Raw genomic sequence first — 9,579 nt, forward strand, 5'->3', positions numbered from 1 at the left:
AGGTTAATGACGCTGACCTGGTGTACCTAAACCAGAGTTGGCAGGAGTTTGAATCGACAAGGCCCATTAAACAACCCGGAGGTTAATGACGCTGACCTGGTGTACCTAAACCAGAGTTGGCAGGAGTTTGAATCGACAAGGCCCATTAAACAACCCGGAGGAGGTTAATGACGCTGACCTGGTGTACCTAAACCAGAGTTGGCAGGAGTTTGAATCGACAAGGCCCATTAAACAACCCGGAGGTTAATGACGCTGACCTGGTGTACCTAAACCAGAGTTGGCAGGAGTTTGAATCGACAAGGCCCATTAAACAACCCGGAGGTTAATGACGCTGACCTGGTGTACCTAAACCAGAGTTGGCAGGAGTTTGAATCGACAAGGCCCATTAAACAACCCGGAGGTTAATGACGCTGACCTGGTGTACCTAAACCAGAGTTGGCAGGAGTTTGAATCGACAAGGCCCATTAAACAACCCGGAGGTTAATGACGCTGACCTGGTGTACCTAAACCAGAGTTGGCAGGAGTTTGAATCGACAAGGCCCATTAAACAACCCGGAGGTTAATGACGCTGACCTGGTGTACCTAAACCAGAGTTGGCAGGAGTTTGAATCGACAAGGCCCATTAAACAACCCGGAGGTTAATGACGCTGACCTGGTGTACCTAAACCAGAGTTGGCAGGAGTTTGAATCGACAAGGCCCATTAAACAACCCGGAGGTTAATGACGCTGACCTGGTGTACCTAAACCAGAGTTGGCAGGAGTTTGAATCGACAAGGCCCATTAAACAACCCGGAGGTTAATGACGCTGACCTGGTGTACCTAAACCAGAGTTGGCAGGAGTTTGAATGCGACAAGGCCCATTAAACAACCCGGAGGTTAATGACGCTGACCTGGTGTACCTAAACCAGAGTTGGCAGGAGTTTGAATCGACAAGGCCCATTAAACAACCCGGAGGTTAATGACGCTGACCTGGTGTACCTAAACCAGAGTTGGCAGGAGTTTGAATCGACAAGGCCCATTAAACAACCCGGAGGTTAATGACGCTGACCTGGTGTACCTAAACCAGAGTTGGCAGGGAGTTTGAATCGACAAGGCCCATTAAACAACCCAGAGTTGGAGGTTAATGACGCTGACCTGGTGTACCTAAACCAGAGTTGGCAGGAGTTTGAATCGACAAGGCCCATTAAACAACCCGGAGGTTAATGACGCTGACCTGGTGTACCTAAACCAGAGTTGGCAGGAGTTTGAATCGACAAGGCCCATTAAACAACCCGGAGGTTAATGACGCTGACCTGGTGTACCTAAACCAGAGTTGGCAGGAGTTTGAATCGACAAGGCCCATTAAACAACCCGGAGGTTAATGACGCTGACCTGGTGTACCTAAACCAGAGTTGGCAGGAGTTTGAATCGACAAGGCCCATTAAACAACCCGGAGGTTAATGACGCTGACCTGGTGTACCTAAACCAGAGTTGGCAGGAGTTTGAATCGACAAGGCCCATTAAACAACCCGGAGGTTAATGACGCTGACCTGGTGTACCTAAACCAGAGTTGGCAGGAGTTTGAATCGACAAGGCCCATTAAACAACCCGGAGGTTAATGACGCTGACCTGGTGTACCTAAACCAGAGTTGGCAGGAGTTTGAATCGACAAGGCCCATTAAACAACCCGGAGGTTAATGACGCTGACCTGGTGTACCTAAACCAGAGTTGGCAGGAGTTTGAATCGACAAGGCCCATTAAACAACCCGGAGGTTAATGACGCTGACCTGGTGTACCTAAACCAGAGTTGGCAGGAGTTTGAATCGACAAGGCCCATTAAACAACCCGGAGGTTAATGACGCTGACCTGGTGTACCTAAACCAGAGTTGGCAGGAGTTTGAATCGACAAGGCCCATTAAACAACCCGGAGGTTAATGACGCTGACCTGGTGTACCTAAACCAGAGTTGGCAGGAGTTTGAATCGACAAGGCCCATTAAACAACCCGGAGGTTAATGACGCTGACCTGGTGTACCTAAACCAGAGTTGGCAGGAGTTTGAATCGACAAGGCCCATTAAACAACCCGGAGGTTAATGACGCTGACCTGGTGTACCTAAACCAGAGTTGGCAGGAGTTTGAATCGACAAGGCCCATTAAACAACCCGGAGGTTAATGACGCTGACCTGGTGTACCTAAACCAGAGTTGGCAGGAGTTTGAATCGACAAGGCCCATTAAACAACCCGGAGGTTAATGACGCTGACCTGGTGTACCTAAACCAGAGTTGGCAGGAGTTTGAATCGACAAGGCCCATTAAACAACCCGGAGGTTAATGACGCTGACCTGGTGTACCTAAACCAGAGTTGGCAGGAGTTTGAATCGACAAGGCCCATTAAACAACCCGGAGGTTAATGACGCTGACCTGGTGTACCTAAACCAGAGTTGGCAGGAGTTTGAATCGACAAGGCCCATTAAACAACCCGGAGGTTAATGACGCTGACCTGGTGTACCTAAACCAGAGTTGGCAGGAGTTTGAATCGACAAGGCCCATTAAACAACCCGGAGGTTAATGACGCTGACCTGGTGTACCTAAACCAGAGTTGGCAGGAGTTTGAATCGACAAGGCCCATTAAACAACCCGGAGGTTAATGACGCTGACCTGGTGTACCTAAACCAGAGTTGGCAGGAGTTTGAATCGACAAGGCCCATTAAACAACCCGGAGGTTAATGACGCTGACCTGGTGTACCTAAACCAGAGTTGGCAGGAGTTTGAATCGACAAGGCCCATTAAACAACCCGGAGGTTAATGACGCTGACCTGGTGTACCTAAACCAGAGTTGGCAGGAGTTTGAATCGACAAGGCCCATTAAACAACCCGGAGGTTAATGACGCTGACCTGGTGTACCTAAACCAGAGTTGGCAGGAGTTTGAATCGACAAGGCCCATTAAACAACCCGGAGGTTAATGACGCTGACCTGGTGTACCTAAACCAGAGTTGGCAGGAGTTTGAATCGACAAGGCCCATTAAACAACCCGGAGGTTAATGACGCTGACCTGGTGTACCTAAACCAGAGTTGGCAGGAGTTTGAATCGACAAGGCCCATTAAACAACCCGGAGGTTAATGACGCTGACCTGGTGTACCTAAACCAGAGTTGGCAGGAGTTTGAATCGACAAGGCCCATTAAACAACCCGGAGGTTAATGACGCTGACCTGGTGTACCTAAACCAGAGTTGGCAGGAGTTTGAATCGACAAGGCCCATTAAACAACCCGGAGGTTAATGACGCTGACCTGGTGTACCTAAACCAGAGTTGGCAGGAGTTTGAATCGACAAGGCCCATTAAACAACCCGGAGGTTAATGACGCTGACCTGGTGTACCTAAACCAGAGTTGGCAGGAGTTTGAATCGACAAGGCCCATTAAACAACCCGGAGGTTAATGACGCTGACCTGGTGTACCTAAACCAGAGTTGGCAGGAGTTTGAATCGACAAGGCCCATTAAACAACCCGGAGGTTAATGACGCTGACCTGGTGTACCTAAACCAGAGTTGGCAGGAGTTTGAATCGACAAGGCCCATTAAACAACCCGGAGGTTAATGACGCTGACCTGGTGTACCTAAACCAGAGTTGGCAGGAGTTTGAATCGACAAGGCCCATTAAACAACCCGGAGGTTAATGACGCTGACCTGGTGTACCTAAACCAGAGTTGGCAGGAGTTTGAATCGACAAGGCCCATTAAACAACCCGGAGGTTAATGACGCTGACCTGGTGTACCTAAACCAGAGTTGGCAGGAGTTTGAATCGACAAGGCCCATTAAACAACCCGGAGGTTAATGACGCTGACCTGGTGTACCTAAACCAGAGTTGGCAGGAGTTTGAATCGACAAGGCCCATTAAACAACCCGGAGGTTAATGACGCTGACCTGGTGTACCTAAACCAGAGTTGGCAGGAGTTTGAATCGACAAGGCCCATTAAACAACCCGGAGGTTAATGACGCTGACCTGGTGTACCTAAACCAGAGTTGGCAGGAGTTTGAATCGACAAGGCCCATTAAACAACCCGGAGGTTAATGACGCTGACCTGGTGTACCTAAACCAGAGTTGGCAGGAGTTTGAATCGACAAGGCCCATTAAACAACCCGGAGTTTGAATCGACAAGGCCCATTAAACAACCCGGAGGTTAATGACGCTGACCTGGTGTACCTAAACCAGAGTTGGCAGGAGTTTGAATCGACAAGGCCCATTAAACAACCCGGAGGTTAATGACGCTGACCTGGTGTACCTAAACCAGAGTTGGCAGGAGTTTGAATCGACAAGGCCCATTAAACAACCCGGAGGTTAATGACGCTGACCTGGTGTACCTAAACCAGAGTTGGCAGGAGTTTGAATCGACAAGGCCCATTAAACAACCCGGAGGTTAATGACGCTGACCTGGTGTACCTAAACCAGAGTTGGCAGGAGTTTGAATCGACAAGGCCCATTAAACAACCCGGAGGTTAATGACGCTGACCTGGTGTACCTAAACCAGAGTTGGCAGGAGTTTGAATCGACAAGGCCCATTAAACAACCCGGAGGTTAATGACGCTGACCTGGTGTACCTAAACCAGAGTTGGCAGGAGTTTGAATCGACAAGGCCCATTAAACAACCCGGAGGTTAATGACGCTGACCTGGTGTACCTAAACCAGAGTTGGCAGGAGTTTGAATCGACAAGGCCCATTAAACAACCCGGAGGTTAATGACGCTGACCTGGTGTACCTAAACCAGAGTTGGCAGGAGTTTGAATCGACAAGGCCCATTAAACAACCCGGAGGTTAATGACGCTGACCTGGTGTACCTAAACCAGAGTTGGCAGGAGTTTGAATCGACAAGGCCCATTAAACAACCCGGAGGTTAATGACGCTGACCTGGTGTACCTAAACCAGAGTTGGCAGGAGTTTGAATCGACAAGGCCCATTAAACAACCCGGAGGTTAATGACGCTGACCTGGTGTACCTAAACCAGAGTTGGCAGGAGTTTGAATCGACAAGGCCCATTAAACAACCCGGAGGTTAATGACGCTGACCTGGTGTACCTAAACCAGAGTTGGCAGGAGTTTGAATCGACAAGGCCCATTAAACAACCCGGAGGTTAATGACGCTGACCTGGTGTACCTAAACCAGAGTTGGCAGGAGTTTGAATCGACAAGGCCCATTAAACAACCCGGAGGTTAATGACGCTGACCTGGTGTACCTAAACCAGAGTTGGCAGGAGTTTGAATCGACAAGGCCCATTAAACAACCCGGAGGTTAATGACGCTGACCTGGTGTACCTAAACCAGAGTTGGCAGGAGTTTGAATCGACAAGGCCCATTAAACAACCCGGAGGTTAATGACGCTGACCTGGTGTACCTAAACCAGAGTTGGCAGGAGTTTGAATCGACAAGGCCCATTAAACAACCCGGAGGTTAATGACGCTGACCTGGTGTACCTAAACCAGAGTTGGCAGGAGTTTGAATCGACAAGGCCCATTAAACAACCCGGAGGTTAATGACGCTGACCTGGTGTACCTAAACCAGAGTTGGCAGGAGTTTGAATCGACAAGGCCCATTAAACAACCCGGAGGTTAATGACGCTGACCTGGTGTACCTAAACCAGAGTTGGCAGGAGTTTGAATCGACAAGGCCCATTAAACAACCCGGAGGTTAATGACGCTGACCTGGTGTACCTAAACCAGAGTTGGCAGGAGTTTGAATCGACAAGGCCCATTAAACAACCCGGAGGTTAATGACGCTGACCTGGTGTACCTAAACCAGAGTTGGCAGGAGTTTGAATCGACAAGGCCCATTAAACAACCCGGAGGTTAATGACGCTGACCTGGTGTACCTAAACCAGAGTTGGCAGGAGTTTGAATCGACAAGGCCCATTAAACAACCCGGAGGTTAATGACGCTGACCTGGTGTACCTAAACCAGAGTTGGCAGGAGTTTGAATCGACAAGGCCCATTAAACAACCCGGAGGTTAATGACGCTGACCTGGTGTACCTAAACCAGAGTTGGCAGGAGTTTGAATCGACAAGGCCCATTAAACAACCCGGAGGTTAATGACGCTGACCTGGTGTACCTAAACCAGAGTTGGCAGGAGTTTGAATCGACAAGGCCCATTAAACAACCCGGAGGTTAATGACGCTGACCTGGTGTACCTAAACCAGAGTTGGCAGGAGTTTGAATCGACAAGGCCCATTAAACAACCCGGAGGTTAATGACGCTGACCTGGTGTACCTAAACCAGAGTTGGCAGGAGTTTGAATCGACAAGGCCCATTAAACAACCCGGAGGTTAATGACGCTGACCTGGTGTACCTAAACCAGAGTTGGCAGGAGTTTGAATCGACAAGGCCCATTAACCTGGTGTACCTAAACCAGGAGGGTTAATCGACAAGGCCCATTAAACAACCCGGAGGTTAATGACGCTGACCTGGTGTACCTAAACCAGAGTTGGCAGGAGTTTGAATCGACAAGGCCCATTAAACAACCCGGAGGTTAATGACGCTGACCTGGTGTACCTAAACCAGAGTTGGCAGGAGTTTGAATCGACAAGGCCCATTAAACAACCCGGAGGTTAATGACGCTGACCTGGTGTACCTAAACCAGAGTTGGCAGGAGTTTGAATCGACAAGGCCCATTAAACAACCCGGAGGTTAATGACGCTGACCTGGTGTACCTAAACCAGAGTTGGCAGGAGTTTGAATCGACAAGGCCCATTAAACAACCCGGAGGTTAATGACGCTGACCTGGTGTACCTAAACCAGAGTTGGCAGGAGTTTGAATCGACAAGGCCCATTAAACAACCCGGAGGTTAATGACGCTGACCTGGTGTACCTAAACCAGAGTTGGCAGGAGTTTGAATCGACAAGGCCCATTAAACAACCCGGAGGTTAATGACGCTGACCTGGTGTACCTAAACCAGAGTTGGCAGGAGTTTGAATCGACAAGGCCCATTAAACAACCCGGAGGTTAATGACGCTGACCTGGTGTACCTAAACCAGAGTTGGCAGGAGTTTGAATCGACAAGGCCCATTAAACAACCCGGAGGTTAATGACGCTGACCTGGTGTACCTAAACCAGAGTTGGCAGGAGTTTGAATCGACAAGGCCCATTAAACAACCCGGAGGTTAATGACGCTGACCTGGTGTACCTAAACCAGAGTTGGCAGGAGTTTGAATCGACAAGGCCCATTAAACAACCCGGAGGTTAATGACGCTGACCTGGTGTACCTAAACCAGAGTTGGCAGGAGTTTGAATCGACAAGGCCCATTAAACAACCCGGAGGTTAATGACGCTGACCTGGTGTACCTAAACCAGAGTTGGCAGGAGTTTGAATCGACAAGGCCCATTAAACAACCCGGAGGTTAATGACGCTGACCTGGTGTACCTAAACCAGAGTTGGCAGGAGTTTGAATCGACAAGGCCCATTAAACAACCCGGAGGTTAATGACGCTGACCTGGTGTACCTAAACCAGAGTTGGCAGGAGTTTGAATCGACAAGGCCCATTAAACAACCCGGAGGTTAATGACGCTGACCTGGTGTACCTAAACCAGAGTTGGCAGGAGTTTGAATCGACAAGGCCCATTAAACAACCCGGAGGTTAATGACGCTGACCTGGTGTACCTAAACCAGAGTTGGCAGGAGTTTGAATCGACAAGGCCCATTAAACAACCCGGAGGTTAATGACGCTGACCTGGTGTACCTAAACCAGAGTTGGCAGGAGTTTGAATCGACAAGGCCCATTAAACAACCCGGAGGTTAATGACGCTGACCTGGTGTACCTAAACCAGAGTTGGCAGGAGTTTGAATCGACAAGGCCCATTAAACAACCCGGAGGTTAATGACGCTGACCTGGTGTACCTAAACCAGAGTTGGCAGGAGTTTGAATCGACAAGGCCCATTAAACAACCCGGAGGTTAATGACGCTGACCTGGTGTACCTAAACCAGAGTTGGCAGGAGTTTGAATCGACAAGGCCCATTAAACAACCCGGAGGTTAATGACGCTGACCTGGTGTACCTAAACCAGAGTTGGCAGGAGTTTGAATCGACAAGGCCCATTAAACAACCCGGAGGTTAATGACGCTGACCTGGTGTACCTAAACCAGAGTTGGCAGGAGTTTGAATCGACAAGGCCCATTAAACAACCCGGAGGTTAATGACGCTGACCTGGTGTACCTAAACCAGAGTTGGCAGGAGTTTGAATCGACAAGGCCCATTAAACAACCCGGAGGTTAATGACGCTGACCTGGTGTACCTAAACCAGAGTTGGCAGGAGTTTGAATCGACAAGGCCCATTAAACAACCCGGAGGTTAATGACGCTGACCTGGTGTACCTAAACCAGAGTTGGCAGGAGTTTGAATCGACAAGGCCCATTAAACAACCCGGAGGTTAATGACGCTGACCTGGTGTACCTAAACCAGAGTTGGCAGGAGTTTGAATCGACAAGGCCCATTAAACAACCCGGAGGTTAATGACGCTGACCTGGTGTACCTAAACCAGAGTTGGCAGGAGTTTGAATCGACAAGGCCCATTAAACAACCCGGAGGTTAATGACGCTGACCTGGTGTACCTAAACCAGAGTTGGCAGGAGTTTGAATCGACAAGGCCCATTAAACAACCCGGAGGTTAATGACGCTGACCTGGTGTACCTAAACCAGAGTTGGCAGGAGTTTGAATCGACAAGGCCCATTAAACAACCCGGAGGTTAATGACGCTGACCTGGTGTACCTAAACCAGAGTTGGCAGGAGTTTGAATCGACAAGGCCCATTAAACAACCCGGAGGTTAATGACGCTGACCTGGTGTACCTAAACCAGAGTTGGCAGGAGTTTGAATCGACAAGGCCCATTAAACAACCCGGAGGTTAATGACGCTGACCTGGTGTACCTAAACCAGAGTTGGCAGGAGTTTGAATCGACAAGGCCCATTAAACAACCCGGAGGTTAATGACGCTGACCTGGTGTACCTAAACCAGAGTTGGCAGGAGTTTGAATCGACAAGGCCCATTAAACAACCCGGAGGTTAATGACGCTGACCTGGTGTACCTAAACCAGAGTTGGCAGGAGTTTGAATCGACAAGGCCCATTAAACAACCCGGAGGTTAATGACGCTGACCTGGTGTACCTAAACCAGAGTTGGCAGGAGTTTGAATCGACAAGGCCCATTAAACAACCCGGAGGTTAATGACGCTGACCTGGTGTACCTAAACCAGAGTTGGCAGGAGTTTGAATCGACAAGGCCCATTAAACAACCCGGAGGTTAATGACGCTGACCTGGTGTACCTAAACCAGAGTTGGCAGGAGTTTGAATCGACAAGGCCCATTAAACAACCCGGAGGTTAATGACGCTGACCTGGTGTACCTAAACCAGAGTTGGCAGGAGTTTGAATCGACAAGGCCCATTAAACAACCCGGAGGTTAATGACGCTGACCTGGTGTACCTAAACCAGAGTTGGCAGGAGTTTGAATCGACAAGGCCCATTAAACAACCCGGAGGTTAATGACGCTGACCTGGTGTACCTAAACCAGAGTTGGCAGGAGTTTGAATCGACAAGGCCCATTAAACAACCCGGAGGTTAATG

Source organism: Oncorhynchus gorbuscha, linkage group LG22, assembly GCF_021184085.1.
Source record: "Oncorhynchus gorbuscha isolate QuinsamMale2020 ecotype Even-year linkage group LG22, OgorEven_v1.0, whole genome shotgun sequence".
Classification (NCBI taxonomy): Eukaryota; Metazoa; Chordata; class Actinopteri; order Salmoniformes; family Salmonidae; genus Oncorhynchus; species Oncorhynchus gorbuscha.